This window comes from Episyrphus balteatus, chromosome X (genome assembly GCF_945859705.1).
Source record: "Episyrphus balteatus chromosome X, idEpiBalt1.1, whole genome shotgun sequence".
NCBI classification, from domain to species: Eukaryota; Metazoa; Arthropoda; class Insecta; order Diptera; family Syrphidae; genus Episyrphus; species Episyrphus balteatus.
Genome location: NC_079138.1, coordinates 4,426,236 through 4,451,821, shown reverse-complemented (window position 1 = coordinate 4,451,821; position 25,586 = coordinate 4,426,236). Strand labels below are relative to the sequence as shown.

The window sequence follows — 25,586 nt, the reverse complement described above, 5'->3', positions numbered from 1 at the left end:
AGAACTTTTTGGTATGAAATTAAATGCTATACATACAACTTTTTCATATACAATTTTTTTGTTGTAGAATTAGCCATTTCAGAAAATAACACCGACATAAGAAAAAACAAAAAAAAAATCACGAAAAAATGGCTTTCGTGACCTGGTCTGTCTCACTGGTGGAAGATGCAGTAAAGTCACATAAATGACACTTTTAATTTGCTTTTTGACTCGCTTTTTGAATTTTTTGTTGGGTTCTTCCAACAAATTTTTTTAAATAGAAGTGACAAAAACCGATGATCGTCTGAAAAAAAAGCACCCTAATATGCATACATATTTACATGCGAAAGGGCATTTTGACTTAGAATGAAAAAAAAAAAAAAAAAAAAAAACATTGACAAACAAAAAATGCACTAAATGTCCAATATTGTTTTGGAAAGCTAAAATATTAAGCAAATTGTTTTTGAGAAATTTAGTTTTAATTTGAAAAAATAGGCACTTAAAATAAAAATAATTTTAATAATTTTTTATTATTTTTGTTATTTTTTCTTCGTTATTAGGTATATTTGTTTTTAGTAGTGTAATTTTAGAAATTTTAGAACTATTGTGTTACGTATAAGTATAACAGAAAAATATTTCAAATTAAGATACTTCTAAGCATGTGGTTTTTTTGTTTTCGACTTTAAAGCAATGAGGGCATTGAATTGTAGAAAAAAAAATTGTATCCTATATTTAAAAAAAAAAATTGAATAAACTTGAAGAAAATGATGCATTTGAAATTAAATTTCTCAAAAACTATTTACTCAATGAACCTCAAGAAAACATCAAATTCAAAAACAATGTTTTAGCTTTTCAAAAAGGTTAGGATATTATGTATAAATGCATATGCCTATAACTCAGGTATAAGGTAAGATTTTGAAATTTGCAAATTTTTTAATCCTGAACTCAATTCGAAAAAATCTGCATGATTTCTTTTGGGATCCAATTTTGTGAAACCTGTCGCGTCTTATCAAGACCACTTCTGTTTTTCTCAAAACACTCAAGAAGATCGAGACAACACCATTGTAAGCTACGCATTAGCAATAAAATAAGTACCTGAGCTACACTGTGATAATTTATGTTTGTCTTTTTAATTTATTAGTCTCTTGTTTTTAATGTTAATTTATTAAATAGTCCAATAGTTTTTAATGTTAATTTATTAAATAGTTTAAATATTTTTCATTCAAACGATATAAATATAAAAAATAAAATTTTAAAAAACAAAACCAACCAAACAATGTAAAATACAACAACAAAAAAACAACATGTAAGTTTTTAAAAAATTAGACAAATTGTATAAAATAATAAACAAAAAAAAAAAAAAAAAAAATTTTTTTTTCATAATGTTAAATAAAGATCATAAAAAACCCCTGAAGAAGTCGTGAGTAGCGACGAAACGTTGGGTAAAAGATGGAATAAAGTTTTTTTATTTGCATTTAAAATTAATTGACCAAAGTAGCCCGCATAACCAAATATAAATCTACATATATTCATAAAAAATTGGTCACATAAAACATACATATAAACTTTTTTAATTAAGTTAACCCCTTGTAACCCAACATCGTAAATTTTAAAATTAATAATGTAAATCGAAAGGGCTTTAGCTATAATAAAACACGTATTTTTTTTTTAAATTCAATAAATTCAAACAAAAAGCTATCTAATATTTATTTTTAGGCGCATTCCTAAAATCCAAAAATAAAACCGCGTTAGTTTATGCACGAAAAATATTTTTTCTGAATTTCGTAGTTTTTACATAAATTTGCTTGTTTTCCAAAAAAGCCGAACTTTCAACATTAACTGCCAATTAAAAACTATTGGTGCTATTTATTAGAAATATGGCGCATTATTTCGATAAAGCAATTCTTAAAGATTATGTAAGAAGCTTTAAAAGAATAAAAATATGTTTTTTACAGCTTTTGGGCGATCTTTTTTGGTTTGTTACAGAAATATCACATGGGGCTACAAGGGGTTAAAAGATAACGAAGTAAATTTTTATAAACTATCAGCTAATAGTTGTAATTCGCAATAAGGGTAGATATTATAAAGGAAATCGAAAAGATCCAGCAAACTACCGCAGAATTTCATTTTCAACTTAGCAATCAATATTTTCATGGAATTCCTGAGAATTCCAAATTGGATTCAGAAAGGAGGATTACTCCACTTTAGTACCTAGACCATAATATATTTAATACAGTGGGTCAAAAAAATCGAAATTCTTTTTTTTGATTTGGTACTCCGAAAAATCGATTGCATGATACTTCTTGAATTTTCACACCAAATATGAGCTCTTAATATTAATGCGAACGTCCTCCGCTTCGCAATTTTCCATTTTTACATCAAGCTTCTACTAAAAAAAAATCATTTTTTTTTTAAATCGAGCAAATTTCTTTACATATTCTTGTAGGAAAATGAACGCTCTACAAAAAAGGCCTTGTACACTTTTTTCGTTTATCTAACCGTTTAATAGATATTTGAGGTTCAAAAATCGAGAAAATCTTTAAGAATTCGTTTTTTGTTCTTAATTTTGTAACAAATTGAAAAATTATAATAATCAAACACACAAGACATATTCTTGTAGGAATTAGATTGTTTTACAAAAAAGCCCTTACAAGAATATTTCTTGCTAACTTGAAAATAATGAATTTTCAGTGAATTGGAAAATTTTTAAAAGTAAAAAATGTTTTTATAATTTTTTTTTTAATTTGACCTCGAATATCTTTAGAATGGTTAGATTAATGGAAAAAGTACATAAGACCTTTTTTGTGGAACAATCTATTTCCTACAAGAATTTGTCTTGCGCGTTTGATTATTATAATTTTTCAATTTGTTACAAAATTAAGAACAAAAAACGAATTTTGAAGGATTTTTTCGAATTTTGGACCTCAAATATCTATTAAACGGCGAGATAAACAAAAAAAGTGTTCAAGGCCTTTTTTGTAGAGCGTTCAATTTCCTACAAGAATATGTAAAGAAATTTATAGAAATTTATGTATAAAATCGAAAACTTTACGCAGTTTGGAATGGTAGGGCTAAAACAAGGATGTAATTTGAGCCCTCCAGCTTTTTGTCTCTACGAAAGACCTTATTAAAGACGTGTCTTGTGGCGTAGTGATTGATAGGATAGTGATTAAAATCCTTATGCTTATGTTATGTCTAGCCACACTGAGAAAATAGCTAGAAGGAATGCAGTCTCGGTAGTAAGATCACAAACTTCGTGGTTTTAAGAATGGATGAATCTAGCTGAAATATGTGAGATTCCTTTCAACCTTACCTTGCATTACCAAGCATAATATGGAAAAAAAAAATCAAACAACCTACTTGAAATGCTAGATTCTATGCTAGCAAATGATTATGTGGACAAAGCAAGGAACTCACTACATAGAGAGACATAAATTCAAAGCAGAAAAAAACTCAATTTATCAGCAATCTAAAACTGATGACCATGCTTTAATAGTTTAAAGTTACAATATATCCATTTAACCCTTTGAAAAATTGAATAAATCTTTATCCATCTGACCGGCTCACATTAGGGGTATTTGAGTATTATATTTATAATTTAAAAGATTTTGAATGTGTTGTAACTGATACTTTTTCTGCTCTTAATTTCTATCAAGTGAATGATGTTGTACCTAAATGAAATAGGTAGAATATTAGATTTAGTATATATTCATAAAGAGCTTGATGTTGCAATTTTAGAAGATGAAAACCCATTGTTAAATAATAGCGTACACCATAAAGCATTAAAAATTTTATGCAATTTGTCAATTTTTCAGTATGTATCTGATCCATTACCTATTTTAGAAATCAAATACGACTTTAACAAGGCCGATTACATTTGCATAAATAATTATATACAAGGATTCGATTGGGAGTGCATGTTGTCTCAGTCTAAATTATCTTCATGTTTTTCTGTGTTTACTAATAAAATTCAAGAATTGTTTGAAAAGTTTATACCTAAAAAGGCTACAAGACGGGGATTTAATAAACCTGTATGGTTTTCAAAGGGCTTGAAGCGTCTTAAATCACAAAAAAAGAAGCAAGATCAATCCAACTTTTCGAGATAATTATTGCCGTTTACTTAAAGAATATAACTTCCTAAAGAAGTTCTTATACAATTATATAATCAATATGTATGGTCTATGGAAACGAAGATTAAAAATGACTCAAAATTTTTTTGGAGTTTTTATAATTCAAAGAGAAAATCGGTTGCAATTCCTACAAATATGTATTACAATGGGAACGTAAGTAGTGATATATCTGAAATTTGTGACATGTTTGCAAATTTTTTTTCAGTCAAATTTTGTTGTCGATGATTCAAGTAAAGATGTTTTGCCGGCTTATTCTGAAGTGGTTGATATGGGGTCGATGGTAATATATAGGAGGAAGAGGTATTAGCGGAGCTTTTTCATCTAGATATTAATTTAAGTTTAGGACCGGATAATATTGCCGCTAAATTCTTAAAAGAATGTGCCAGTAATTTGTCGCAACCTCTATCTTACATATATTTAATCTATCTCTTCGAAGTGGAGAGTTCTTCCGGTTTATAAATCAAGTCCAAAACAGAATATAGAAAATTATAGACCTATAGCCAAATTGCAACTGATTCCTAAAATCTTTGAATCAATTGTGAAAAGGAAAATTTATGAAGCGGTAAAAAATCATATATCGATCTACCAGCATGGTTTTGTACAAGGGCGATCTACTTCAACAAATTTGACTCTCTTTGTAAATTTTTGTTTAAGAAATATGGAAAATAAATGTCAAACTGATGTGATTTTCACAGATTTTTCAAAAGCGTTTGATAGGATTAGCCATCGAATTTTATTAAAAAAAAAACTTTCCGTTTTTTGGATTTCACTCTTTTCTTTTAAAGTGGTTGAGCAGTTATTTGTGTGATCGTTCACAGTTTGTAAAAATTGGGTCTACATTATCTTTTAAAATTTATAACCACTCGGGTGTGCCACAGGGCAGTCATCTTGGGCCCCTTCTATTTTTAATTTTCGTTAACGACCTTCCTACAATAATTAATTTTTCAAAATGCACGATGTTTAAAATTTTTATGTCAATCAAGTCAGTTGCTGACAGTTTAAATTTTCAAAAAGACATTGAAAAATTGAAAGATTGGTGTTCTACGAACTCTCTGAGCTTAAATTTCAACAAATGTTCAGTAATGTCCTTTTCGAGGTCCACCATGCCTATTTTATTTAATTATATGATGGGTGGAGTGAGGTTGCAAAGAGTTGTAACTCAAAAGGATTTGGGGGTTATTTTTGATCTACATCTCTCTTTTAGTGTACATATTGATTACATTATATCAAGGGCTAATGCTATGGCTGGATTTTTGTGCAGAAATTCTCATGAATTTCGGGATCCCTATACATTGAAAACTCTTTTTGTAGCTCTAGTTCGTCCTATTTTGGAATATTGTTGTGTAGTTTGGTCCTCACTTTTCAAAAAAGATTATAATCGCATTGAAAAAATTCAAAAACGATTTACTAAATTTGCTCTTCGAAAGTTGAATTGGTCTTGCTCCATGCCATCTTATGACAGTAGATGCCTACTAATTGGTTTAAAGCCTTTATCTAGTAGAATGACATACTATTCGGTAATATTCGCGAGAGACGTTTTAACGAACCATATTGAATGTCCTCCTCTTTTAGCCTTGTTCGGTATAAATGCACCTTCTAGAGCCTTAAGACCTAGAAGTAACTTTTTCTTATATACACCGAAAAAAAAAAACCAATATCAATTTAACATTTTTTAAATATCAGCCAAAAATGCTCTATAAAATGTGTTTTATGATATTTAAAATGTTAAAAGAACATTTTTATTATCAGGATGATATTTAAATGTCACATTTTGGAAATTTTTTTTGATATTTTATTATCATTTTTTCATATCAATTTCTCATTCCAAATTATTGAAAAATATTAAATAAAAAATTCTTAATGTGTACTAATTTAAAGGCGCTTTTTGTTTTTTCGAAGTAAAATGTATGATTTACTGAGAAAATTTGATCGGCACTAAGATTTTACTTCAAATAGTTTGGGAGAAAATAACAAAATAATTATATCACCTATAATAGAAAAAATAATATCACCATTATTTTGTAAAAAATTATCCCTTTCAGTAATGTTTTGAAAAAAGAAAGAAAATTCTTAAAATAGTAAAAATAATAAAAATAAAAAGGAAAGAAATAGGATTCATTATAATAAACTAAAACGTAAAATCTAGTCAACATTGATATTTTAATTGTCAAAGTGAAATTTTCACTATCCACTTAAACTTAAAAAAATGTCAAAATGATATTTTAATTGTCAAAGTGAAATTTTCACTATCCCACCTGAAATTAAAAAATGTCAAAATGATATGATAAAATATCAAAATTGATATTTTAATTGTTGGACGACTTTTGTCACTGAAAAATGTTAATTTGATAGCTGTTACTATCAAATTTTTTTTTCGGTGTATTTCACGACATGCTACAGATTATGGCCAAAATGAGCCGATAACAAATGCTTGCGTTAAATTCAACCAATATGCAAATGTATTCGATTTTAATCAAAGCAGAAATAATTTCAAATCACTTATTATGTTAATGATAATCTAATTGCTTCAATTTTTGTATTAATTATTTTTAATTATTATTAAGTAATATCTTTGTAAATAGTCTAAGAGAGTTGTAATACTTATAGACGTAAATAAATAAATAAATAAATAAAGTATGAAGACTTTTGACTAAACAATATATCAATATTTATTACAACATTATGATGTGTTATCTTTAAACAAATTATAGAAAAAGTTGATGATAAAATCATTCCAGTTTTAAGCAGCGGTTATTGTGAAATGAAATTTTTTCAATCAAAGCCTAAACTATTTTAATTAATTGGACCATTTCAGCAGAAATTGGGGCAAGGAGCTGTGTGTAAGTCAATAGGGTTTTGAGCTTAAGCAAATATTAAAAGTGATTTTCCACATTATATATTTTTTTTAAGTTAGACATTGTCCAATTTCTATTAAATTTCTTGTTGATTCATCAGAATTTTCGTTTAGACAGCACGATACATTTAAAACTAAGATAAAAAAAAAAAAAAACAGAACATGGACAGTATCATTCAATTTTCGACCTCATAACTTTTTCATTTGAAAACTCACCAAGGAACAGGATGACATTTTCGAAACGTTCTCAAGATCTTAGAACATAGACGGAATTCATTCTTAAGTTATCAAAAAAAAGTTATTAAACATTTTGACTGTATTACCTTCAACTTAACCGTAATTTTTTAAGGCAAAAAAATGCGGAGCTATTTTATATGGAATAATGTAGAACGAATATGTGCCGTTGCATTGACATACAGATAAGAGAAGTAAAACAAAACGCTTTCGGAATGTGACTCTTAGCCAAAAAAAAGGACAACAAAGATATAATTTGTTATTTCTTTTGGCTCAAACAATTTTTTTTTTGGACACACATTCTAACTAAGCAATACTCATTAACCTACTTGAATATTCGACCTTTAAACTTAGTAACAAAAAAAAAAAAACAAAAGTTAAATTTTAATAGAACTGCTTTTAATTTACTCTCTAGACTTGCATGTCTCATGTTCAGATAACGGTCCAGAGAGTTTCAAAAAGCATTGTTCTCTATCTCTGAACTGTCTAGCAAAAGAATAGTTTTTTTTTTTTTTTTTTTTTAATTTTTACTTTCAAAGAGTTTTAAAAATTAGTTTTTGTCCACCTAGATTGGCTAAATACCCCCATGTGTGCCTATGGTCCTTTCTTGTTAAACAGTTGTGTAGTAGTCTGCATATATCCTATCCTATCGTTTAAATCAACAATCACCTTTTACATTTTTGCTCTTGACAAAAGAAATGATTGTAACTATAAGAATGTCGATTTCAAGTACATGTCTACATTTAAAGAGTGACGTTTCGAAAAAGGAAAATGTGAATTTTCATTTGATGTGTCAGGCCCATATTGTGTCCTGATTCAAACTTGAAATGTCTAACTCAGCCTTGGATATGAGAGTAGGTATGGATGATGAAAAAAAAAAAAAAAAACTGCATACCAAAATTATTACAATCCCCCCTTTTGAAAAGTCACTCATGTTGTGTTCTTTTTTGTTTTTTGAACAACTACTCAACTCAAGTGTATGTAGATTTAAAATTCACCTGATGATGTCCATGTCGGCATGAACTTCAAACATCATGGACAGAAAAATATATCATTTTATTTTTCTAGAAACCTGAAGCTCGGAAGTCAAACAACATAAAAAATAAAAAAAAAAAAAAATTAAATGAAAAATATCTCCAAACCGGTAAATACTTCTACCATTCATTCTTTCATTCGATAGGACGGACGATAGGAGGATAGTCCATATGATTTAATAAAATATTTACAGAAATAAATCGATTTTAGATTTATTCCTTTCATCCTTTCATCAACCACCACCACAAGATACGATACACTTGCATATTTAGTATACCGTCCGTCCGTTCGTCCCACATCCCAGTTAAGTTGTTGTGTGATTCGCCATTTATAATTTCAAAAATTCATAGCATGTATGCTACACATTGCACATTTTCTAAAGCCTTTTTGTGCATCTGACAACTTTAGATTTTACTTCAAAAATCTTAAATTAATGAAGAATTTTCTGCAAAGTTATGATGGTTATTTGATATAGGTACACATACCTTCGATGTATCCTTGTATTTTATAAATGCGTATTATGTATCTATCTCATGTCTTTTCTATGGAAATATCTAAAGAATTTTATCTTCCTTGCTTCAGGATTAATAGATTAATTATCTTTCTAGCTTTCAAAAATTTTTTTATTTTTTTTTTTTTTTTTTTTTTTGTTATGTTATTTTCTATGCCTTTTAAAACCCAGAGGCTTTAGAGAGTATACAAAATACAAAATTTGAAACACCAAAATGTCTTTAAGACTTATTGGTTTTGTGATGACAGAGGAGAGTGTAGGTAAATAACCGTAGCTTGGCACAATACCAAACTATCAATATTGATTGCTTGTGTCTTGTGTGTGCAACAAATATCGTGGTCTCAAGTTATTTTATTTTTTTTTTTTAAAGAACGACAAGAATTTCATCGTTTCTACCAGATGTATATACAAATTCATATAAGAACTTAAGAACTGAGATTCGTGTATCTAGTTGTGTATTTTTTTAGGTTTACTGACTTTAAATACATTAAGTTTAATATAAATTTTTCTGGAAAAAGAAACCAATATGATTTTGGAGCTTACTGAACCCAAATCTATAAAATTAAATATAAATCTTTCTGGAAAATTTTAAAAAGTTGAAAACTGTTGGCCAGTGTTATAAATATTTTTGATAAACCTTTGAATTTAAGAACTATTGTGAACAGTAGATACCATTGAAAGAATTGATATCATGGATGTAAAACTTGGTCTTAGAATTCAAAGTACTAAATTATTTAAGACTTTTTTAATCAAATTTGGTAAATGTATTTAAAAATTTAAAAAATCATAAAATATGCTCTTCAAATAAAAAAAAACAACTTTTTAAATAAAATTGAGCTAAAAAAAACGTAAGCAGTTTAATTTCTTTTATAAAGTAGAAAAAAAAAATATTTTTTTTATAAATATTTCTTTTTTTATGTTTTAAAATAAAATTTGTATGCCATTTTGTAGCAATTATCAATCAACAAGTGAAATCAAAATTTCAAAAAAATTCAAAGTCCCGTTTTTGAAAATTCGATTTTTCAAAAAAAAAAAAAAAAAAAAAAATTACAAATTTTTTTTTTTATCCAAAAATTATTATTTTTCAAAATTTTATCTTTGATTTATATAAAAACAATATAAGTGCTTCTGTTAAAAGAAAATGTTAAAATTTAGTAAATTGTTTGGGAGAAAATCAGATTTCAAAAAAATGTAATGATTTTGGAAAAAAAAAAGCTTTTTTTCATTAAAAGATTGACCTTGTCTAAAAATTAGTACTTTAATTTTTTGATCAAAATCGTAAATTAAACTTTTCCCAAATTGATATATGACAGGTAGCGTTATTTTTTGGTCCCTTCCTCTCCCGGATTCAACGTGAAATTTTCATGTAAAACGTCATTTACTTTCATAAATTTTAGGTAAATTTCTAATTTTATATGAGGCTTTTCGGATCGTACCGGGAGACTAGGCAGTTGAAATAAAAATTCACAAAAATTAAGCGAATTTTTTTTTCCGCTATTTAGAACTTATTGGTGGAATTTCGGTAAAAAGCAATTAAGGGCCATCTTAATGTACCTAAATCGCCAGTAAAAAATAGTTTTTATCAAATTTTCTAACAATTTAAAAATTAAAAATTAATAAATAAAAAAATAAAAAAAACGATCAACATTCACAGATATGTCTTTTCAAATCTATCAACCGACAATCATAATAACTAAATTTGTAGCAATTGAAAGTTTCTATCATTTGTCAATGAATTGATATGTTGTAGGGATGTAAGTGTTAAGAAATATAAATCAATGTTTAAACCAAAGTTTTTGTTAATTTTTTCACAGAAAAGGAAAACCTTTCAGTGGATTCAGGGTTTAAAAATATGTATATTTTTAATTTTTTTTTTTTATATAACTGATGCTGTTGGAAGATAGTATTTTCAACCACCCTCACTTTACAATAAAAAAAATTAATTATTAAAACAATTTCATGAGTTTAATTAATGCGACATTCCTGACAGAATTTATAAGGGCTCATCATTTACAATTGAAATTAAACAAAAAAAAAAAAAAAGAGAGAAAAATATTGAATAAATAGAAATATTTCTTAAATGAAATGAAATGAAAAAATAAAAAAATATATCAAAATAAAAAGGAACCAAAAATAAAAATAAAAATAAAGCAAAATCAAAAGTTAAATTTAAACAATTAAATCAAAGGGTAGAAGGATAAAAATAATTAAAAGCGAGGCAAACAAAATTATAATAAAAAATTTTATGAAAGAAAAATTTAATTATTAAACAAATTTTATTGAACGACCTTGACTTGACTTTTACAGTCAAGTATTTTTTTTTTTTTTGTGTTCATAACGTTTAAGGGATGTTTTATATCCACTTCGTCAGACAATAACAAAAATATTTATTAATAAATTATGACATTTGAAGTTGTAATTAAAGGTGACAATTGGAAAAAATGATGGTCGAGAGAGATAATCACAGGCCAAGCCATCATAAACAGCCTACCGACAACAATTCAAGGATATTTCATAATGAGAAACAGTTTACAAAACCGAATTTAAAAAACCACAAAAATTAATAACACGTCTTTCCTTACATTTTATTTTTCATCGCAGTCTAAGGTTTATAAATATTAATTGGCATATTAATTCTTCCTGCACTTTTCCCCCTTTTATAGATAAAAAAAAGTTTTATATCAATTTATGTTTTAATATTTTGTGTCTCAGAATCTCTGTGTTTTTTTTTTTTTTAATTTTTAACATCAAGGATAAAATCGAAGCACCAAACTTAACAAAATTGCATTGTTGCCCCTCTTCATTATTCATTTTATTTAATGATTTCAACTTATCTTTGTCACAGAGTAGCACTTTAAATATTTATGCCTTAGTTGCAATTGATTAAATTGACTAACAAAAAAAATAGGGACCAGTAAAATTTAAGAAGCCAGTTCTTGAACTTTTCGAATTTCACCTGCATCTTATATATATATTTTTTTGTGTGATTAAATTCAGATTTTTGGCATAACCTTATATATTATTTTGCTGTATTAAAAAAAAAAAAAAAACCATCCCAATACGAACTCAAATCGATATTTAGAAATTAAAAAAAAAAAAATTGAAAGAAACTTAATGAAAATGTTTTTTTTTTTTTTTTAAATACGCTTTGATTTAATCACTAGTTTATGTTTGTACATAATTTATGAATATATTAATTTTTTTTTTTTAATAAATAACACTAGTTTACGAATATTTTTGGTTCTTGTCGGGCGGCGGCAGCGGATCGCATTCACAATTGCACGAATATATGGAATAATTGGCATTTAAGTGAATAGAACCATGCAAAGTTGCATTCAAACGTTGAATGAATTAATTAATGATGAAAACACAATAAATTTGAAAACTTTTATCAAGGAAATTAATTCATTTTCATTCAAATAAAAGAGTTGAGTAGCAAACTCTTTTTAAAGATTTTTATTATTATCATTTTTTTCAAATGATGAAAAATTAAAATAAATAAAATAGTTTGAAAATGCAAACGAAAAAGAAAATAATAAAAATTTTAAAAAATATTTAATGTCGATTTTCGAAATATTATTTGCAATTATGAGAAAAGTTAGTAAGGCTTTTTGTGTTAAAAAAAATTCATACAAGAGTATTTTTGATATAATTTTAAGAAATTTAGTAAAAAAAATTAAATAAACAAAAAACTATTATAAAATTTGATTTTTTATTGATTTAAAAAAAAAAAAAAAAAAAAAAATTAATATGTAGTTGATTTATTTTAATCCAACACATTTTATGATTTTTGGAAGTCTGTTCAATTAATAAAGAAAATAGTTCTATGGCAGAGACCGTTAACAACGGTTAAATATTTTATTTTTGTTTCAAAAGTAGAACCATATTTTTTTAATCACAAACGTTAGAGATGTTTTTGAGAAATTCAACCTTTTCCATTTAAAAATTTTATCGTTTGTAACTTATTTAATATTCATTCGATTGAGATAAGCCGTTTGCCTTTGGAATAATAAATAAATTCTTTTAGTGTTCAGTAACACAAACATAGTCATGTTTAATTTAATTTTTTTTTGCATTTTTGTTTTTAGGTAAACTAGTGTCATTTGTTTCAGAAATTTTGATAGTTATATCTAAATGTATTTTCAATGTTAAATTCAAAAGCATATATCCATATTTTATAAATCAAAATATACTTACTTCGGTGCCACTTTCGTAGGAAAGCACAAAGTGCTTTAAGGGCTTCCTAGTAGGTGGAGGTGTACTTGGTCTTTGAGCAATCTTATCTCTGATACTGGAAGTTTCGGCTGTTTTAGGTTTTACGATGGGGTATGGGGGTATTTTGACCTTGACGAGTGGCGCTATTGTTGTCTGTAAAAAAAAAATAATAATAATACAAAAAAAAAAAAAAACAAATAAATAAACATAAATTTGTCGATTTTTTTTTTTTTTTTTTGAAAATAAATTGAAGTAAGGAAATTGAAACAAAGATTATAATATACCTAATAAAAACATAACCACATAGGAATGTAGAAATTTAATTTGAATTCTTAAATGGAAATGGTTCAATTGCTGATTTGAAACATAGATTTAAGAGTAGTTGTAGGAAAATTTTACTCCATAATGTTGATATCTTTTATATTTTTGTTTTGAAGTCTTCTGCATATAAGAAAATTATGTGCGAATGAAATAATCACTTAAAGAAAAAAAAAAAAAAACACTCATATGCCATGCATTAATTTTTGAATTGTTATGAAATAATAAGTTATTGATATAAACTTTCTTTAAGAATTTATTGGTATTAGCAATCAATTTAGCAGTCATTAATAAGGAAACAAAATCTGGCCATTCACATAGACCTAAATATGGTTAACCAAACAATTTTCTTTTCTATTGAAGGGTTATAACTATCTATTCAGTATTATGGAAAGCAATTGTGAAAAATTAAACTATCTCAAAGGTTTTTTACTTGCTGGTCTTTTTTTTTTTTGCAAGAACTTTAAAACTTTAAGCCAGAAATTTCTACACTTTTCTAAGATCGTAAGCAAACAAAATTGGGTGAATTCACATAAAAAAAAAGATCTTTTGTGCCAAACTTGGGCGACCAGAAAAATCTTTTGATGATTGAGAAGAGCACCACTTTTGGAATGCAATCATCATCAGATGACAATATTGGGTTGGGGTCAAAGTTCTGCCGGGGTCAAAATTCTTTTTATCAAAATTCTGCTTTACAAAATTCTGCTTTTCAAAATTCTGTTTTTCATAATTCTGCTTTCAAAATTCTGCTTTTCATAATTCTGCATTTTTTAAATGCGTATTAGGTAATTTTTGTTTTATGAATGAATAAATTTGAAAATTTTAATAAAAGGTTTAATATAAAACATTTCCGAAAATAATTAAAAATTTATTAATTTATCAAATAAAGATGAATGTTCAAAAATTTGAAGAAGAAAAGGAATATTTTGTATCAAACAGCATCGGTTTCAATTAGTTTACATATTTTATTTGAAAGAAAGTCAGTAGGTATATGGAATTCAAAAAATATTTGCGACACTTAAATAAAAAAAAATTAGGAAAGTACCAATGTTGAATTACATTAATGAGGTGTATTTTTTTTTAGCCAGTGCATATGCTATAAAAAAAAAAACAGAATTGGCAGAATTTTTTTGTTCAAATATAATGCTGGCAAAATTTTGAAAAGCAGAATTTTAAAAAGCAGAAAAACAGAGTAGAAAAAAAGCAGAATTTAAAAAAACAGAATTTTCGCTAAAAAGGCAGAATTTTGAAAAGCAGAATTTTGAAGCCAGAATTTTGACCAGATCCCGACAATATTTCAATGTCATCTTTACTTTCATTTTGTGATTTTAAACAACAGAACTACTTAGCTAATTTAATGACTTTATGTATAACTCCTGACCAAAGAAGTCGACATGTCAGGGGCAGAAGGACATTCCACATTTAGTGTACAACAACACAAATGGTTTTGAAATATTTTTAATCGGCTTAAAAAATGTTCCATTAATATCAGAATTCCTCTAAAATTCACATAACCGAGAGACTATAGGACTATATTGATTGTTAAATGTTAAATAATAAAACAAGAAGCCAAAACTTATGGCTAGCGAAATTCTGTTACAAGTGGCGATGCCGGATTGAAATTTGAATTGTTTTCAATTGATTAAAAAAACAAAACACTAAAATAAAAAAAAATAACTATTTATCTCATCGACATTGATCCCACATTAATATGGCGATATCGGAATTGTTGAAAAGATTTACATTCCTACTTAAACTTTGTAGCGGATTATCTACTCATAGGTAGTTATAGTAGCTGTTTTGGTTAATCTTCTTTTTTTTTTTTTTTCACTTCAGATTCTTTGATGTAGTAAGCTTAGAACAAGCTTTTATCTACGATCAGAGGCTCATCATAAGTGCATGTTAGTGGTTAGTAAACAAAAAATACAACCTCCCACATGCACAATATAAAACAAAATAATTACGAACAAATTTACAAGTTATACAATTATAAGTACAAAAAATCCAACATTATATAATTTATTTAAAACATTGATTAACAGTCACGATTGTGGAGCACTGGTTCGAAACAATGTTTTTAAACCCATTTTCGTCAAATTAAAGTCTAAGGATGAATGGTTCAAGTTAAAAAGTTTACTCATGCGACTAAGAGGCTCATTAATACCATAGTTTGTTCTATGAAAGTCGATATGCAAAGGTTCAAATCTTCGTAAAAGGTGAGATCCACCCGGATAATTTATACCAATACAAGCTAATAGATCAGGAGCGTCAATTTGGGAATTAATTAGCTGATGAAGAAAGATTAAATCATTATTTACACGTCTCTGTGCTAAAGTTTGCATCTGAAGAAGTTGAATACGATGTTCATAAGGTGGCAAGTTGAAAGGATCGGTCCAAGGAAGACCTTTTAGAGCGAAGCGTACAAAATTGTGTTGAATAGATTCAATTCGGTTTTTATGAACTTCATAAAAAGGACTCCATACTTGAGAAGCGTACTCAAGATGGGGTCGAACGTAGCAGTTGTACAAAGATAGAGTAACAAATGGATCATCAAATTCCTTTGCCCAACGTTTAATAAAACCAAGCATTGAGCTCGCTTTATTTACTATAAAATTGATGTGTTCAGTAAATCCTAAATTTGAACTAAATTGGACACCCAAGTCTTTGAAACTAAATACTCGACAAAGTTTATGTTGCAAGATGTAGTAATCAAAAGTATTAATGACTCGTTTTCTCGAGAATGTAATTGTTTGGCATTTAGCTGGGTTAAGTGAAAGGCCATTTTTACCACACCAAACATTAAAACTGTTAATATCGCTTTGTAGAAGTATACGATCATTGTCAGACTTAATTTCTTTAAAAATCTTCATATCATCAGCAAATATTAGAATATCACTTGAAGTTATGCACGAGATTACGTCGTTTATAGCTAAAATGAATAAAAATGGGCCTAGGTGACTTCCCGAGTAGATACGATTTTTATTGAATTCATGTTGAAAGTTCGTTCCATTGAAAATCGCTAGTAAACTACTAGAAGTACTTTGCCACCTCCCAAATGAACAGGGCTATAGTAACTTTTTAATATTAAATTTTAAAAACATTGATTTAAGTTGTGACAAATACAAACAAAATATAACAAAAAAAAAAAAAAAAAAAAAAAAAAAAGAATTCCACAAAAAATTTGTAAAATTTGATGCAAAAGTATACATAAGTATTCACAGGACAAGAGTATTTTGTAATAGTTAAAATATGAATATAGGTACTCACCACTAGAACCTTCCTTAGGCCCCTCTCGATACAGTTGTTGTTTTCGGATGTATCGCCACCACACCTAAATGTGCTTGTGGTTCCGCGCCAAGGATAGCACGTGAAGCTGTAGACAAAAAAAACGTACATTTTTGTGTGTTTACTAATAATATTAAATTTTTGTCTAAAATTTGTACATTTATAAAGCAATAAAAGAGAATAAAAAGCAAAGAAGCATATTTGAATGAAAATGATTGAAAAAAAAAAAAAAATGGAATGAATATACCTAAATTTCTATACAATTGAAAACAAAAAAAAAAAAAAAACTAAAATCAAAAGATAGATAACTCACTAAATCCGTATGTAGCCGTTTATATTGTGAGCCTTACCAATGGGGGATTTTTTTTTTTTTTTTTTTTTTGATAATAATTCTATTATTTTCATAAAGTTTGACATTTTCTATACATCAATCGTATTAAAAAATGCTTTGTCTAAGTGCTTTGTTTTGATCTTTTTAAGCCATAGAAAAATTTGTTCTCGACAAAAAAAAAAAAAAAAAAAAAAAAAGAAATATGAATTTATCCCGTGAACATTTTCGATTTATTAAGATGAAGTACCCCGTGGTGCATTATGTTTAGGTCTAGGTTCATATCTCTCACTTATTTTTTTGGGGTACTACCTCTTGCAAAGGAATGGGCAAAGCCTCCATATTTACACAATATGCAATATGAATATGAAAACAATATGAAAATATGCAAATTTTATTTGCGAGGCATAAAATTATGAACTTAGAAAGAAAAAAAAAAAATACAGATGAGAACTAAATTGCTGTAAATTTATTGCTTTTAAATTAAAAATCACGTAAGAGTGTAATAAATGGTGGAATTGTTTGTTGTTGTTGGTTATTTTGTCATTGCATGCCTTTCTGAGATGTGTGCTTGTTTTTTTTTTATTGAATTATTTATGTTAAGCAATTTTTTAATATCTTTCCTTTGAGATTTCACAAGCATTTCGTTGTCCTGGTGGAGGCAAAGGAAAAATTTCGTTTCTCATCAGCAGCGTACTAGGCTAAAGTTATTCATGGGAAGTGTCGAAACACTACTTTTTTTTTTCTAAATTTAACAATATTTCTTAAAAGATCTTTTTTTGCAAAGTATTTGTATCTTTCCTTAAAAAGGGCTTCATCTTGTAAAAGATGAAACCGAACGAAGATAAATTTATCTTGATTAATTTTAGTAAAAAATTGAAGGTATTTTTTTTGGTAATTCAATTGAATTAAGATAAATTAAAAAATAATAAACAAAAAATAAAAACAAGACAAAAAACAAATAAAACAAACAAAAAAGTGTAAAATGAGACAAAAAATAAAAAAAAAAAATAGAAAACCTTAAAAATAAAACAAAAAAATAAAAAAAAAAAAAAAAATAGAAAACCTTAAAAATAAAAACAAAAAAATAAATTAAAAAAAAAAAGAAAACCTTAAAAATAAAAAAAAATAGAAAACCTTAAATATAAAACAAACAAATAGCAAAAAAGGAAAAAAAAAACAACATAAAATAAATTAAAAAGAATAATAAATGTAAGAAACAAGAAATTAAAAATTAAAACAACAAAAAAATCACAAAAACAACATAACAAAACGAAAAAAAAAAAAATAAAGAGCAAATAAATAAAGTGTAAGAAACAAAATATAAAAATATATGTCAGAAAAAATTAAAAAAAAAAATAAGAACAACAAAAATTCAAAAAAAAAAAAAAAAAAAAAAAACATAAAAGAAATAAAAAAGAAAATAGACAAAATGAAACAAAAAAAAAAGTAGGTACTAGGTAAATAAAACAATAAATACATTTTTTTTTAAATATAAGATATTTTATTTAAAATATGAAAATAATGGGGAACAAAAAAAAAAATAAAGTTCGTAACAAGTCAATTAAAACATTTTGAGTTTTTATATATATAAAAAAAATATTTTTTTAAATTTTAAATCTACATCTTCGTAAAAGACAACTTCAAAGAAGTTTTAACATTGAAAAAACTTATTATTGAAAAACTGATATTTTCGACACTAAATCTTGTATTTCATGCAACGTAGCTCTAAGATTTAAAAGTATTTTATACAGCTGCTGATTGGAGTAATAAGAGAGTCTAGATTAGATTTTATTAATATTATAGCATAAGACACATTTTATTTGCAGCTTATTATTAACCTTGGTAAAATTTTGCAAGGTTTAAAACAACAAACGATAGTTAGAATAAACAAAAGATTTAGGTTATAGTGGATAGGTTTATAAAATTTTATTTTAACTTATACATTTTTGACCCTGCAACAATAAAGGATTACTTAGATAAATAAAATCGTTTTGTTGTTCTCTATAGTGTAAAATGTTTATTATAAATTTAATGGATTTTAAAAATATACATTATTACTGTTGTAGATCATAGAATTATTGAGGAGTGACTTTTCAAAAGGGTATATTTTTTTTTTGTTTTAACCAAGCAGTTTTTGTTTTACAAATTTCAACACAAATAATTTCAGATTGAGACTTACACCACCTGAAATCGTATTGAAATTCGAAATTAAGCATTTCATTTAATTCGATTTTGTAAGAAATTACAAATGTTTTGATACCGTTTTTTGAAAAGACATTCGTCAATTTTAAGTTTTCTTTTTTTTTTACCCTGTAGGAGATTCCTGTTCAAGCCTGGGGGAGGTTTTTTCATGCGATCTTGATGTTGGCTGTTTTGTAATCATTTCCTGCTTATCCTGCTTTTTAACCTTATACCCTTTCGTAATGGAGGCGGACGATGTCCGCCGTAGAGGAGACCTGTATAATGTTATACCAAACTCCTCCTCCTCAAGGGCTGAAGTTCCAGCGGTGATTGCACTTACAATAGCCATATTAAGTTTCTTATTAATTTCTTTTAATTTCTTGAGTTTTTCGTCACTTTCCAATGAATTCCTTTTTCTTTTATTTGCTCTCGGATAAGGTTCTTTGCATAGAGAAGATTGCTTTCTAAATCGAACAATTGAATCAATGGACTCGTCAAAAATTTTATTTGTCGATTTATTTATTTGCGACGCCGCCGCCGTCGCTATCACCACCATCGGTGGTGGCGACGACGACGACGTGGCCATCACCATTGATGACGAATAGTGTCGGCTTCGATTTTGAAATCTTCCATTTGTAGAATGAAGAGATGTTGAGCTTTCGCCTGACAAAAATGCAGCGAGAAAATCTGCTGACAAAGTGCCATTTGCATTGCCTCGCGATGCACTTCGACTACGACGATGAAAAATGTTGTGGCTTTTGAAAAAGAAACTTCTTTTGCCACCATCGGATTTAATGGGTGAAATCAACGATGATGTTAATCTTGATATTGTAGAATTTTGACCTTCTTCGTTAATATTGTGTTGTGTGTAATTGTGGTGGTGTGAAAATAATTTGTTAAGTTTTTCATATTTTGTCGACCTAAAAGTTCAAAATTCAATAAAAAAAAAAAAAACGAATTTCGTTTATTTTTTTTTTTTTTTAATTTAGCACAAAATGTACTATACCGATGAAAAATTTCTGGTAAAAAACTTAAAGATGACCTGGCTGAGTCTTTCTTTAGTGATTGTTTCCGACTGGAAATCACGTCGTTTCTAAGTTTAGTAGATGGCTGGCTTTTCCGGTGTTTTAACATATTTTTTTTGTTTGTTGATTTTTTTCTTTTTCTTCTCAATGTCTACAGTATTTTGTTTGTGTTATCGGTGGTGTATTTTTGTGTATGAATATTTGTGACCAATCGATGTAGAAGTCCTATTAATAAGGTTTTTATTACAGAAAAAAAAAATATTAAGTATTTCATAGGAACACTTTCTGGAAAACACATATACTTCTCAAAATACAAGAGGGTACAATCAAATCATTTTGAATATCGGGGAATGTGCACGGTCTTCATATTGTGAATTTAACATTTCGAGTACAAGAAAAAAAAAAAAACATAAATAAATTTGAAGGCGAAAAAAGGACACAATACTTTTTTTTCCAACAATTTTTGACTTTAGGGAAATAACATTTAAAAATAACACTGTGCTACAAAATAAAAAAAAAAAAAAACACCCGAGAAATAACATAGTGTAGGCTGTTCGTATGGTCGAATAATGCATACAAATATTTTTGGAACCCTCCATTTTTTTTTTTATTTACAAAAAACCATTTTTACAGACTTTACGATGTAATCTATCAATATCTCAGTCATTTTTTTAACAATTCTCAATATGTTATATGTTTTGGAAAGAGGATTTCCAGACCTTTTGAATGATGTATATAAGTCTATTGGTTAAACAAATTAAGTGTAGGTTTTTATCCCATAAATCTTGAAAAAGTGATTTTTTTTCTCAATTTTTTCAACTTTACCCAATTTTTTTTGCACAATAAAACAAACAAAAAAATAAAGTAAGGTTATATTCTGAAAGAATATTTATTTAGGCACAAATTTTTGTATTGTTTTATTGAATTTGACCAAAACTGCGGAATATAGGCTACTTTTTCGTAACTAGAAAATATAACAAACAAGATCTTATATGGTTGGAAATAAACTAAAAAATATATTCCATAAGTTTCAAGTCTCTAACTTCATTCTAACCCTTGCCGCGAAGCGGTTGAAGTTTTTTATGGGAATAACATGGGGTTTCTTGGACCTAGTTCGATCAATTTTATATTCCAGCCAAACGATTTGTCCAAAAAATTTAAAACTTTAAAGACTTAAATTTTATAAGTGTAGCTATCATGTGAAAATTTTTCAGATTTTAAATTGTTTTATTTTTAGAGATTTAGCTTGGTAAAGAAAACCATTTTTTTCAGACTTTTTCAAAAATCTCTTTTAACACGTTTAATGCAAAAAAATTAAATTATTTATAAATAAATATTCTTTCAGAATATAACCTTACTTTATTTTGTTTGTTTGATTTATTGTGCAAAAAAAAATTGGCTAAAGTTGAAAAAATTGAGAAAAAAATAACTTTTTCAAGATTTATGGGATAAAAACCTACACTTAATTTGTTTAACCAATAGACTTATGTACATCATTCAAAAGGTCTGGAAATCCTCTTTCCAAAACATATAACATATTGAGAATTGTTAAAAAAATGACTGAGATATTGATAGTTTACATCGTAAAGTCTGTGAAAATGGTTTTTTGTAAATACAAAAAAAAAAATGGAGGGTTCCAAAAATATAACAAAAATATTTTTATGCATTATTCGACCATACGAACAGCCTACACTATGAAATTCGTCGGGTGTATTTTCAGTGTCGCACCGTGTAATTAGAATGGATACGTTTTCGAGGCACGATTTTCTTAAGTTTTTTTTTTGTATTTTTTATTTAAAAAAATAATTTGTATGCTGCCAAGGGCTTATATGGTTGAAAATAAATTTTAAAAAAATATTCCCCAAGTTTCAAGTCTCTAACATAATTTTCACTAGTGCCTCCAAGCGGTTGAAATTTCTTATGAGAATAACATGTTTTTTTTTTTTTTTTTGAAATTCCAACCAAACTATTTGTTCCAGAAATTTGAAACTTTACGCAGCTAAGCTTTATGTATGTATTTTTTAGATACATACATAGCTCGAAAAAAAATTAAACTGAACATTTTTCTCAAGAAAGAAAATTGCAAATATGTATAATTAAGTGTGTTTTAAACAGATTTTTGAAGAAGTGAAAGATGAAATGGTGCTAGAAATTTCAAATTCTTTACAAAAAAAAAAAGTTTCTTTGTGAAATAAAACACCAATCTTTCAAAAATATTTAAAAAAAAAACTATATTTTTAACGAAAACTGAAACTGATGTGGACTTTTCAAAAATATTTCTATAAATTAAGACAGGTTAAAGTTTTTAGAAGAAAAAGTTCAACCACGAAACTGGATAAATGCAGAACAAGAACCATTTTTTTTTTTGAATAATATTGTTATTTATAAAATATATAAATTAGAAAAAAAAACTTGATTGTTTAATGGCGACGGGGTTATAAATATTTTTGAAATTCTCTAATTGCCAACATTCAAGACTGAAAAGTTAAACATTTTTTTAGAAGACTTGGTAAATTCATTGAAAAACCAATTCGATTTAACTGAATTAGGTCAAAAACCTATACAAAATTAATTTTCTTAAACAATTCACATTAATTCTACAAAATAAACCTGCCCTGGGAAATAAGACCTTTCAATCAGAAAATTACCAGGATACGATTTCTTTTCTCTCAAATTTCGTAGCCAATTGAAAAAATAAAAAAAATCCTTGGAGTTTTCACTCAGAATAAAAGTAAATCAAGTGAAAATTTCAACTTTTACTGAGATATTCGATACAAAAAATTTCACATTAAAAAATAGACAAAAAAAAAAAAAAAAAAATGTTTTCTGGCTATTTCACACTCAAACTGTACTCTCAATTTAAAATAAATATAAAATTAAATAAAAAATAAACATTTTTTGCACGAATAAAGGATTATTTAAAATCCCATCATTAACACAAGTTCGCAGAAGAAAATAATTGAGACAAAACCATTTATTTAACAGGAGATGATTGGTCAACCGTGTATGTGTGATGTGTTTAAAAAAACAAAAAAAGGTCAATTTAAGTTGAAAAATAACGCATAATGCGCTTAAAATGCGAGGCAATTTTGTTGTCAACATTTTTTTCAAAAAAAAAAAATTTTTTTTTCTACAAATGGAATACCAAAAAAAAATAAAGGATTACCGATTTTCAGTAAATTATTCAAATTTGTTAATGTTTCTAACACAAGAGCAAATACCAGACGGAAAACCTGGATTTTAACACGACACACTTCACTTCAAAATTTCAACAAGAAGATGTTTTTGAAAAAAGTACTTCACTGTTCAACTTTTAAGTTTAGTTTCAAAAAAAAATTTTTTTTTTTTTTTTTTCAATTTGATTTTTGTCTTTGCACTTGAAATTATATTTCAAAGAAATTTTTCAATTATCTAGTTTTGACAAATTGGACAGAGCTATTAAAGCTATAAACTGGAACTTCCGAAACCAATGACGGACGACGACGACTGAACTGTTGAGTTAAAAACGAAAATTTGCATATTTATACTAATTCCGACGCAGTGATATGATTGTTCGTGTAATTTATCCTTGCTCCTGCCTCTGTTAAAAATAGACTTGTTTCCTGTTGCACATTCAGTATGATAGTATATAGACATGTGTGTGTGTTAGCTGGATTAAATAATGATGCTTCCTCTTGCCAACCAGCAAGCTTGTGTAGGAAGTTCTCACCAAACTTACTCTCTTTATTCCTGATGCTTTCCATATACAACATACAGAAAAAAACAAGGATACAACAACAACAAAAACAACAAAAAAAATAACAAAAATTGAAAACGCATTTTCTCTTGGATCAAAAGTGTGGCACGTTGATTGCATTTGTATTTCATTGTTGATTTCTCACAGATGCGCGGATACAGATTTGTTGTTGCAATATGCATTACTGTTTCAATTGCTAATTTTAAGACATATTGTTCTGGAAGCATAACAGGTATGTATTGTATATACAAATACACTCCTTCTATAAAATTATGTAGGTAGCTTTGAAAAAAAAAAAACGCGTTAAGGATTATTTAGATACACAATCACAACACACAATATATTCGTGCAATAAAACAAGAGTATACTTTAGCTTCTTATGATGAATTGAAAAGGTGAAAGAAGGATTCAAACAGAGTACCTAATCTAGCTAATACCGCAGAAATAAAACCGATTAGTTTATTTTTTGTTTTCTTTTTGTTTTTTAAAATCCTTACCATGTATCATGGTTTATTAATTTAAAGTAATACGATTTGTGGTTGCAGTTTGAACAACGCAAAATGTATTTTTAAAATTCTTTACAAAATTCATGATGTTGCATCTGAGCTTAAACTTACTTACCCTTGAATACAATTCAAGGACTCAACACACATACATATTTCTACTTCCAGGACTTGCAATAACACTGCCCAGTACACATAAAATTGTCAGTCCGTCCGCCCTCGTTAACACTGATTATAAATTGAATTTTCTAATCGACCTGTTTTTGGGTTTTTTTTTTGACTTTCAAAATTCTAGCTCTTCGAAAATTTGATGTAGAATTTGTGAACGTATTTTGTCATTTTATATTCAACAATATTTAAATACCCAGTGCATTTATATGTATTTATTTCATTTGTTCATAAAAATATTCAAATAAAACTTATGCATACTCTATGTAAAACATATTTTTTTTTTTTAGTAATTTTGATAACGCCCATTTTCGACGAGCGTGCGTAAACGCAACGTGAATTTTCTGGAAAACCAGAAGCTCTTTCAATTTTTTTTTTTTCACAGCTCTTCTAATTATACCAAAAAACAGAAAGTGTGTTAAATGTCAAGTTTCTAAGTCTATTATAACTGGTAGCCGCCGGAAATAAGTTAGGAAAGATACTCTTATTCGACCTTAGCGAGGTATCCGTCGGAGCGGAAAATTCTCCAATTTCATACAAAATTTGTTTCGAGGTGTACTTCCGACAGGTAAAAACTCTCCGATTCCAATGAAATCGGACAAATTTCTTCTCCGACGGATACCTTGCAATGTGGCCGATTATGTTTTTAATCACAAACCTAAAAACGAAATTAAATTTTATTTTGTTAAAAAAAAATAAATAAATCAGTTTCTAATTAACTAGATTATTCGTGAAAATAAGTTTTTTTTTTATTGTCTATAAAAAAAAATATGGATACTTATGAAAAAGTGGACTTGGGGGTGAAAAAGTGATAACGTTCTTTGAGAATAATAATAAATATAATAAATTTTATTGCATTTTAAAATTTACATGTTAGTAATATAAAATGCATTACCTGAATTCCCTAACATTTTTTAACACTTAAACTCGAAAATCATAAATATCTTTGAAATATGAAAAATGGACGTTCAAAAATAACAGCTTATATATTGATTAAACATAAAAAAAAAGACTGATTAAAGATTATTTTTTGAGACTTTGTAGCGAAAATAGTTAAGGGGGGAAATCCCTCTGGAATTTT

General features: G+C 27.2%; 1 protein-coding gene across 8 annotated transcripts in view; it reads right to left on the bottom strand.

Annotated features, from left to right (window-relative positions):
• Nucleotides 1-25,586, bottom strand: part of LOC129920679 (rap guanine nucleotide exchange factor 2) — a 93,730-nt gene that overhangs the window by 39,070 nt on the left and 29,074 nt on the right. For all 8 annotated transcript variants that reach the window (XR_008773287.1, XR_008773288.1, XM_056002143.1 and 5 more), the window contains exons 2-3: nucleotides 16,544-16,649; nucleotides 12,941-13,111 (exon numbers count right to left, since the gene is read on the bottom strand). The gene's annotated coding sequence lies outside the window, so the exon portion shown is untranslated. The remainder of the gene's footprint in view (nucleotides 1-12,940; nucleotides 13,112-16,543; nucleotides 16,650-25,586) is intronic.